This window comes from Balaenoptera acutorostrata, chromosome 15, assembly GCF_949987535.1.
Source record: "Balaenoptera acutorostrata chromosome 15, mBalAcu1.1, whole genome shotgun sequence".
NCBI classification, from domain to species: domain Eukaryota; kingdom Metazoa; phylum Chordata; class Mammalia; order Artiodactyla; family Balaenopteridae; genus Balaenoptera; species Balaenoptera acutorostrata.
The window spans coordinates 22,014,169-22,024,657 of record NC_080078.1 but is presented as its reverse complement, the minus strand read 5'-3'; the positions used below and the strand labels follow the sequence as shown (position 1 = coordinate 22,024,657).

The 10,489-nt window shown below is 40.0% G+C and overlaps 1 long non-coding RNA gene across 3 annotated transcripts; it reads left to right on the top strand.

Moving 5' to 3' along the window:
- The first annotated feature begins 1,436 nt into the window (after positions 1 to 1,436).
- On the top strand, positions 1,437 to 10,489 carry LOC103020277 (uncharacterized). Of its 3 annotated transcripts, XR_451719.2 has the most exons (5): positions 1,437 to 1,522; positions 4,507 to 4,681; positions 4,766 to 4,892; positions 5,703 to 5,760; positions 6,131 to 6,829. It is a non-coding gene; the product is annotated as an uncharacterized LOC103020277 (long non-coding RNA). The 3 variants fall into 3 exon arrangements; XR_009005540.1 differs by lacking the exons at positions 4,507 to 4,681; positions 6,131 to 6,829 and adding an exon at positions 10,226 to 10,489 and having other exon boundaries at positions 1,442 to 1,522; positions 4,716 to 4,892; XR_451718.2 differs by lacking the exon at positions 4,507 to 4,681 and having other exon boundaries at positions 1,442 to 1,522; positions 4,716 to 4,892.

The following is a 10,489-nucleotide window of genomic DNA, read 5'->3' as shown; positions in this document are numbered from 1 at the left end:
GCTGTTCTCCACAGACAGTAACAAAATAAATACGGCTCATGGGTTGTGGCTTTTACCATCATCGTGCAGACAAAACACAGAAATTCTAAAGTAGGGTGACAGACCAGAAGGTTAGTGTTCTCAGCCTTGATGTAATGGTAAAGGTACGGCTGACAGAAGACAGCTTAGAGTAGAATGCCAGCCAATAAACGTGGAAGAGGTAATAAAAGAGGAATGGTAAACTCACAAATCCTTTTCTTCTGAATCCAGGTATACTAAAAGGTAAAATGTAACTGATCTACTTTTTATTGCTAGGTTAAGAAAGAAGCTAGGTCCCCTGTGTAGCCTGTACTGCCCTGGTTGTCAGTATTCTGGTAGAGATATTGTTAGTCCAGAGCCAAAAGAAAATAACTAAAACCAACTATCAATTTACAAGTAAGTCACTACAGAGAAAGCTCTTTGGAAAGAGAGATGATTGGATTTAGGATTTGCTGATGGTGATTTGTGGAAGCTGAAGGGCTGGAATCATGCCTCTGACCTTCAAGAGACTCATCTTTCACAGTCACTAATCTGCAAGATTGAAAGTGCTTTTTCTCCATGGCAAAACTCCTTTTGACTCCGGGTCAAATGGGAAACTATTGAAATGCTCTTTAACATTCTTCAAAAAACAAACACAAAACAACAACGAAAAAGAACGATCTGGAGAATTAAAGTTATTGATGATTTTATGTATGTATGTATGTATTTATTTATTTATGGCTGTGTTGGGTCTTCGTTTCTGTGCGAGGGCTTTCTCTAGTTGCAGCAAGTGGGGGCCACTCTTCATCGCCGTGCGCGGGCCTCTCACTATCGCGGCCTCTCTTGTTGCGGAGCACAGGCTCCAGACGCGCAGGCTCAGCAGTTGTGGCTCACGGGCCCAGTCGCTCCGCGGCATGTGGGATCTTCCCAGACCAGGGCTCGAACCCGTGTCCCCTGCATTGGCAGGCAGATTCTCAACCACTGCGCCACCAGGGAAGCCTATTGATGATTTTAAATGGCAACTGCCCCCCCCCCAACAAAACCCCACATACCAGACTTTATGCCTTTTAGTATTAGTGTGTTCTTTTTAAGGACACTATTTGGGGAAGCTTTTTTTCCCCCTGCAAAAGCTTGAACAAAAGTTGCACTGAAAAAGACAAGTTAGCTTCCAGTGCTAAAAACCCTGCTTTGGAGGGGTTTCCATCATTCTTTTAGAGTCTATGTAGTCATAGCTGAGAAGCAATCATAAGCAGCCTCTTCAGCAACATTATTATTTGGTTTAGTAATAGGTTAGTGAATAACAACCCAAGCTGATTCTAAAAGGAGGGTTTTGGGTTTCACTTAATAATTCACCAGTATTTTGTGCACCTGCCCACCCTAATCATTACACCATTTTGCTACTTTTAAACTCTTCTGTATAAAACATCTTGTGTTACAGAAGAACCAATTTCAGAAATCCTTTATTCCTGGTTGTAAAGATACAGCATTCTTGTTCTTTGGTGTTTTGTGGCTATAGTAAAATCAGGTAAGGAGAGTTTTTAGATAGTAGTGTTGGCTTTAAAAAGATTGTTAAGTGGTGATTTTCAGTTTGATACCTACTGAAATAAGTGTTTATTACGATGAAAATAATCTAAAGCAAAATATTGATAGTTCCTTTTGCGGATAGAAATAAGGAAGATTTTTACTTCCTCCTCTCAATATATATAAACAGAAGTTTAGGCTATGGAGTGTTTTGTAATGTTATTAAAACCTTATATTCACCATAGATATATATGTATATCTGTCACATAAACCTTATGTTTCAGACAGGATGGGTGCTTAACTCAAAATCTTTTTAAAAAATTTGAACTCAACTAAGCAAGCTTATGATCTGCAAAATTCTGAGTTTATAAATACCTGCCTTGTGACTTAATGATAGATCAGGTCCGAGGGTGTGGCATGCTTCTTGTTTTAGCATGCCTGAAATAAAACTAAGAAAGAGTGCCTAGATTTTGGTGGGCTAAATTTGTATCTTGGCTTTGTTTCTACTGACTCCCTTGTTTTTGGCTCTCTTAGTAACCCTGTGGCCTCAGCTTCAATCTTCATTCTCACTTATGCCAAAAAGTAAGTCCCTAGAGTGAGGTCTTCAACAGTAGTTCCCAGCGTTTTCAAACCTGAGAATTACCTTTAAAGCCAAAAATGTTGGCTGACCTCCACATAATAGTACTTGTATTTTTCAAGAGTTTGAGAATGCATAATGATAACAAAGTTCAAGTATTTGTATTGTATCATTACAGCAGAATCTACAAACATTTTAAGAAAGCTAGTACACAAATGGGCAAAATATTCTTTATTCTGTTTACAGACAATGCTTGGTCTGCATATGGGTTTCATAACACTTTTTGATAATTCTAGGGCTCTACTTCCCATAGAATTAAAATCATTTTTGGGGCTTCCCTGGTGGCGCAGTGGTTGAGAATCCGCCTGCCAATGCAGTGGACACGGGTTCGAGCCCTGGTCTGGGAAGATCCCACGTGCCGCGGAGCGGGTGGGCCCGTGAGCCACAACTACTGAGCCTGCGCCTGCGCGCCTGGAGCCTGTGCTCCGCAGCAAGAGAGGCCGCGATAGTGAGAGGCCCGCGCACCGCGATGGAGAGTGGCCCCCGCTCGCCGCAACTAGAGAAAGCCCTCGCACAGAAACGAAGATCCAACACAGCCAAAAATAAATAAATAAATAAATAAATAAACTTAAAATTACCTTTCTCTAAAAAAAAAAAAATCATTTTTGTATCTACCCGATGCAAAATGAAACTCAGGGACTTAGGTGATTTGATCATTTGAGCCAGATGCCCACTTCCCACTTCTAACTTGCTCTCCCCTTCTCTAAGAAATTGGGTAATGTAGACTGAGGTTCCTGCTTAATTCCCAAGAATTGTTTAAGCAGGTAACATCTCTCTAATTATCTGAATATTTTTGTTTTCTGCTTCAGTAAGATTTTGGAGACCTGCCCATTATAAAACAGGAAAATCATGGTGTTATCTTTTTTTTTTAAATTTTTATTTATTTATTTTTGGCTGCATTGGGTCTTCATTGCTGCACGTGGGCTTTTTCTAGTTGTGGTGAGTGGGCGCTACTCTTCGTTGCAGTGCACGGGCTGCTTATTGTGGTGGCTTCTCTTGTTGCGGAGCACGGGCTCTAGGCACGTGGGCTCAGTAGTTGTGGCTCATGGGCTCCAGAGCACAGGCTCAGTAGTTGTGGCACACGGGCTTAGTTGCTCTGTGGCATGTGGGATCTTCCCAGACCAGGACTTGTACACCTGTCCCTGGCATTGGCGGGTGGATTCTTAACCACTGCACCACCAGGGAAGCCCCCATGGTGTTATCTTTTTTTTTTTTTTTAATTTTTATTTATTTATTTATTTATTTATGGCTGCGTCGGGTCCTCGTTGCTGCACGCAGGCTTTCTCTAGTTGCGGCAAGTGGGGGCCACTCTTCACTGCAGTGATCAGGCCTCTCATTGCGGTGGCCCCTCCCGTTGCAGAGCACGGGGTCCAAGCACGTGAGCTTCAGTACTTGCGGCATGCGGGCTCAGTAGTTGTGGCACGCGGGCTCAGTATTTGTAGCTCGCGGGCTCCAGAGCACAGGCTCAGTAGTTGTGGCTCGCGGGCTCCAGAGTGCAGGCTCAGCAGTTGTGGCGCACGGGCCCAGTTGCTCCGTGGCATGTGGGATCCCCCCGGACCAGGGCTCGAACCCGTGTCCCCTGCATTGGCAGGCAGACCCCTAACCACTGCGCCACCAGGGAAGTCCCCCGCATGGTGTTATCTTAAAACTATAGTCAAGATTAAAAAACCAAGATGAGTCTATACCTACCTCTTGCTTGGTTAACCTTTTCCTGTTTTCCAGTTGGATAAATCAAGTCCCTGAAAGGGTAAGACAATAGGCCAGATTTAAGAGGAATATTTACATCAGAGCAAGGACCAAAATGTGTTCTTTCTATATCTATCTTAGCTATGTCCTTTGGGCCAAAGTTACATAGGATGTCAGGAGAAGATCAAAAATAAATCTCCCAGTGCAAGTCCGTACTACTGAATGGACAACTTTATGCTAAGATGAAGGGCTTGCTTCTATTCCTTCTCTTTGACACTTGCTAAAGGATGTCACTTCATTGTTTCTTTTCTGTTGTACCCTCCCAAGTAGGGAGGATAATACTGCCATAAACACATCTCCCTGACCACTAGTTAAACAGGTCTAAACTCTTGAATATATTTCACTTTTATAAGTTAGAAGAGATATTAAAAATATATTCAAGTAAAGCCACACTCTATGCAAATTAGGGTTCCTGGCAACATCTCACAAATTGTTGAGTGAGTGGATAAGAAAGTAAAGTATTAAATCTGGTTGCATATTCACAGCTAGTGGTTTTGGACTTTTATTTAACTTAAATTAACTAGTGTCCAGTGGAATTTTGCCACCCATCAGTTATTGTATGCAAGCAGTGAATTTTAACCATTTCTTTTTTTCTTAAACTAAAGGAAGAAGAATTCCTCTGTGTGGAAAATGGCATTTTAAAATATCAAACCCATTGCTTGGGCATTTTCTAGGATAACATTAGGGACTGAAATGCTAAATTCTATCTTCAATTTCTACTATGTAAAGGTTTTTTTACACCTGTACAAGATTTCAGAAGTGGCCTTTTACCAAGCACAGGTGAGATGGAGCCCTTGTTGTCCTTTCTCCTTAGGACAGAGTTTCTCCTTCCTCATAGTTGTGCCTTGCTGTGATTTTCCAAAGAGCTGATTCCTCATGACCTGAAAGAGTTATCAAGAAGCGGTTATCCATGTCCAAGATCCTCTGTTTAAGGGCAAAGAGACTTTTGAAAGATTGTCACTTAAAACACAACAGCTTTAGAGTTTAAAGGGTAAGTTTTTGGTTATCTGGAAAATTCCCTTATGTGGAAAAATTAGAATTATTAAGATATCCTATGTTTTGAAATGACCCATGGTATTCATAAATTTTATTGTAACTCATTACCAGTTAGATGGTCAGGATGGATAGAGTTCATGGTCTTAAAAACCCGTATGGTTTATAATGTTACTTAAAACCCGTATGGTTTATAATGTTACTTGTTTATTACCAACAACAACATCCTTGATCTAATAAGTGTTTTTGCCATTTTGAGATGGCAAACACTAATATTTTAACCTTTCCTAATGAAATTATGTAAAACTGTGCCATGGTCTGTAAACAGGCCATCACTCTTTGCAGAGGCATGGCCGTGTGCCTCGTGGGGAGACACTGTAGCATAATGATTGAAAGCACAGACTCTGGGGTCATCTGCCTTGGCTCAAACCCTGGCTTTGTCATTTATTAGCCAGGCAAGTTGCTTAACATATCTGGCCCTCAGTTTCCTTGTAAAGCAGGGATAATAATAGTACCTGCTTCATAGGGTTGTTGTAAGGATTTAAAGAAATAATTCATGTAAAAACTTGTTTGCCTAAACACAAAGTGAATGTACACTGTTTTTGAGAGGTAGTATTAGCTGTTATTATTATTATTAATATTTCAGTATGTATACCCCCTACAGATACTGGAAGCAATGAGCTTTTTTTTTTTTTTTTCAACTGATCAACTTTGGTTACTTCACATTAATTAAAAATTCAGGGGTCATTTTCATCAGTATAAACTATACTAAAATAATCCTGTTTTATTTTTGGTGTTGTTCTCCTAGATGATTTTAATGATTTGGAATGCTCTTAACGACATGACTGGGTATTTTCACAACAACGGTAAGGCTGACTGCTGTTCCGATCGTCATAGTTCTGTTTTGTATGGTGGCCCTTTATATGCAATAGCCTTCCTGCTTCCTTGGCTCCCTTGGAAGTACTATCATGAAGGTGACTGGCTTAGTGGGCTTCACCTGGTGGTATCATTACGTGCTTTTGATAGCACGCTTACCTTTGTTCAGCAAGCCCAGTGTGTACTGTTTGCAGAAATTTTCACTAGATATTTCACTAGTCGGCTAATTATTTAAATTATTTTCACTAATTTCACTAGTCAGCTTCAGCTTATTAAAATCAACCAAGTGGCATCACTGGTAGGATCTACCAGTATTCTTTTCTGTGGTCTTATCTCTGATGACATGGAAATTTTGCTCAGTTTTCAGGCCATCACTGTTGTCATGCTGTTCTTGCTACTGCCAGCCTTTACACTGGCATGCGCCACGTGAGTCACTTAGAACCTAAAAGAAGCCCTGAGGAAAACCCTTTCTCAGAAACTGAATAGGATCTCCCCTGGACCTCCGTCATCTCAGTGATGAGACAAATCTTGATCCAGAAAAACTTTCGCCTTTTTCTGATAATGAATTTCTTCCAAGTCTTCCATTTAACCTTCTTCAGTAACTTCATGATGATCTTTGTTGGTAATCTCATTCCTAAGGATGTTCTTCCTTCTTCCATAAGGAGCATCATGTATGGGGCAGGCTTTATCTGCCCACAGGGATGTGATGATTCTTCATGTATCTTCCTACAGGGATTAAAGATATAACTCTTACCTGGCTGAGGAATTAAAAACCTGATTATATCAGTAGTTGGAAAAAATGATTCACATTTATTAAGAGACCCAAAGATTCAGAGTCCCAGAAATTATACAAGATTCTGTAGAAATATAATGGAAACAAGAGATGCAAGGAGAAAAGGAAGGAGAACGCAAGAAAACTGAGCAATGTAATATTTTAAACATTTAGCTTTTCAATTTTGTTCTCCTGAGCTTCCTCATTTAAACCTCCGCAGAACTACGGAGGAAAATACATGGCTTCCTGTGAGCATGTCATTTTGCCTTATCCTGACATTTAAGATTCCTGTGACTGTTACATGGAAGAAGAGTTACTTGATCATGGATTCCTGAAGCCAGGTTTCAAAATCACTTGGCTAAAAGACTGGAGTCCTAGAATTCCAGAGCGTTAGTAAAATTCCATGGCCATGACCATTATTGTAGAGGGTGTATCCTCCAAAAAATATACCAGCCTGTTGTTTATTACACGATTTGGAGAGTTGATGAATAAAATTGCTTCCTTTAACCTAAATATATCCTCTAAAAATATGACTTAACCTAGCCTATGATATGGGTTTTTCCTGTTTTCACAATTAAAATCTGTTATCTATACTCTTCAGAGAATAAGTTATTCTAGATAGACAAGTTTTTACTGTTTACTAACTTTCCAAAAGACTTAAACCATGTGGGGTAGAAGTAGTTCTGAAATGTTCTAAATGTTGCCACACTTTCTTAAGCAAAGTATAAGGGATAGAATTTGCCTTTCTGCCATTAGCTCAAGGCCTTTATCATAGTTTGGTTACTGTATATACCATAATACTGATAACTCACATTTTCTGAGTGCTTACCGTGTGCAATGGACTATGCCAAGTACATTGTGTACATTCTCTCGTGTAATCCTGACAACTACCTTTGAGAGAAAGACCCATCCTGCCAAATGAGAAGAGGGAGGCTCAGAGGCCTTTAGAGTCGTGCACTTTAAGATTCTCTCTCTAAAGTGTACTGTGTTTATGTGGTCTGTTTAGCAGAGTTTACCAAATAAAGTAGCATTTTTGGCTTATCAGTATAGTCCCAGGTACCACGTGTGCACAGTAAGATGATGCTCTCCCTTCATGGCAGTTTGGGGTTTTTCAAGCTGTTTGCTGACCCAGAATGGGGAGCTGTTTGAGTTCTTGTTTCTACTTGTTATTGTCAGATTCTAGGCTATATATACATTCCCACTTTTAATCATGTACTTGCCTATAGTATCTCCTCCAGGTAAAAAAAAAAGTTTGTTAAACTCTTACATAAATTAAAAAAAAAAAAAAAAGTAGGTAGATATTTTTATTTTTTTGGCCACACCCAGTGGCATGTGGCACCTTAGTTCCCCGACCAGGGATGGAACCCGTGCCCCCTGGAGTGGAAGCACAGAGTCCTAACCACTGGACCACCAGGGAATTCCCAATAGATAGATGTTTTTAAGCAGTTTAATTGAGATGTAACTCACATACCATACAATTAATTCACCCATTTAAAGCATACAATTCAGTGGTTTTTTTTTTTTTTTTTTTTAATTTATTGATTGACTGATTGCTATGTTGGGTCTTTGTTTCTGTGCTAGGGCTTTCTGTAGTTGTGGCAAGCGGGGGCCACTCCTCATCGCGGTGCGCGGGCCTCTCACTATCGCGGCCTCTCTTGTTGCGGGGCACAGGCTCCAGACGCGCAGGCTCAGTAGTTGTGGCTCACGGGCCTAGTTGCTCCGCGGCATGTGGGATCCTCCCAGACCAGGGTGCGAACCTGTGTCCCCTGCATTAGCAGGCAGATTCTCAACCACTGCGCCACCAGGGAAGCCCCAATTCAGTGGTTTTTAGTATATTCCCAGATATGTGCAACCATCACCACAGTCAATTTTATTTTTGTTTATTTTTAAATTTTTTGGCCATGCCACGTGGCTTGCAGAATCTCAGGTCCCCGAATGGGGATTGAATCTGGGCCGAAGCAGTGAAAGCCTGGAATCCTAACCACTAGGCCACAAGGGAACTCCCACCACAGTCAATTTTAGAACATTTCATAATCTCAAAAAAACAAAACATGAGTTGAAATAAGGTAGTTTTTTGGTTACAGTTTTATTGAGGTATGATGGACTCTCAATAAACTACATATATTTAAACTGTACGACTTGGTACATTTTGACCTATGTATGTACCATGAAACCATCACCACAATCAAAATAGTAGACATACGCATCGCTCTCCAAACTGTCCTTGTAATCCCTCCCTCTAATTCTTCCTTAGTTTGCATTTTCTAGATTTGTATATAAATGGAATAATACAATACATACTATTTTTTGGTCTGGATTCTTCAGTCATGTTTTTGTGGTATCAATATTTCATTCCTTTTTATTGCCAAATAATATTACATTGTGTGGATATACCACAGTTTGTTTACCTATTCACTTTTTAATGGGCATTTGGTTGTTTCCAGTTTTTGGCTATTACAAATAAAGCTGCTGTGAACATTTGTGTCGTTTTTTTTTTTTAGATAAATTTTAATTTAATTTTAATTTATTTTTTTATATAGCAGGTTCTTATTAGTCATCAATTTTATACACATCAGTGTATACATGTCAATCTTTGTATGGACATATGCTTTCCTTTCTCTTGGGTAAACCCCTAGGAGAAGAATGGCTGAACTGCATGGTAGGTATATGTTTAACTTTTAAAGACACTGCCAAACTGTTTTCCAAAGTGGTTGCACCATTTTACATTCCTCCCAATCATGTATAAGTTTTCCATTTCCTCCACATTCTCATCAATATTATATCAGGCTTTTTAGTTTTGGCTATACTAGTAGGTGTGTAGCAGTATCGTATTGTGGTTTTGATTTGCATTTTCCGAATGACTGCTAATGATGTTGAGCATCTTTTAATGTGCTTACTTGCCACCCATATATCTTTTTGGTGAATTATTTGTTTAAATCTGTAATTATTTTTTAATTGAATTGTATATTGTTGAATTGTAAGAGTACTTTATATATTCAATATATTATGTATTCTCAGTAAAGGTGCTTTGTTGGATATATGTTCAGCAATATTTTCTCCCAGTCTCTCTTGGATATTAAATTTTAAGAGAAGTATGGCCAAAAGATTTCAACGATCCTTTTTCTCAAGCCTTCACACTAACATATGAATTTCTGTTGATCTCAATAAAAAAATCATTATAAAGTGGAAATCCAAAGTTGCCTTAAATTTTATTCTTAATTTCTAAAGAAGTGACACGTATAAATTATTGGGGTAAAAAAAATGACAGCTTGGGGCTTCCCTTGTGGCACAGTGGTTGAGAATCTGCCTGCCAACGCAGGGGACACGGGTTCGAGCCCTGGTCTGGGAAGATCCCACATGCCACGGAGCAACTGGGCCTGTGAGCCACAACGACTGAGCCTGCGCGTCTGGAGCCTGTGCTCCGCAGCAAGAGAGGCCGCGATCGTGAGAGGCCCGCGCACCGCGATGAAGAGTGGCCCCCGCATGCCGCAACTAGAGAAAGCCCTAGCACAGAAACGAAGACCCAACACAGCCAAAAATAAATAAATAAATAAATAAATTTATTAAAAAAAAAAAATGACAGCTTGTTGGAATTTGTTGTTATTTATTTGGCTAAGTCACTTTAACACTCTACCTGTTGGTTTTGGTAACGAAGGCTAAGCACTGTATTTTCATTTTCTCAGGCTGTCTTCCCAGTGGCTTTCTTTTTGAGGAATTGAATAAATGAAAGGAGAAAAGAATGAGCAAGTGCTTTTTCTCTCTAATAACTGTTTTAATCGGTCTGTGACTCTTCCACATCCCACTCCCCTCCAAGAGGCAGAACAGTAAACGGGTTAGGAGCATGGAGTCTGCCAGGGAGAAGTCTGCCTCCCCACTTATTAGCTGTCTGACCCTGGGTAAGTTACTGAAGCTCTCTGTGTCTCAGTTTCCTTCTCTGTAAAATGAGA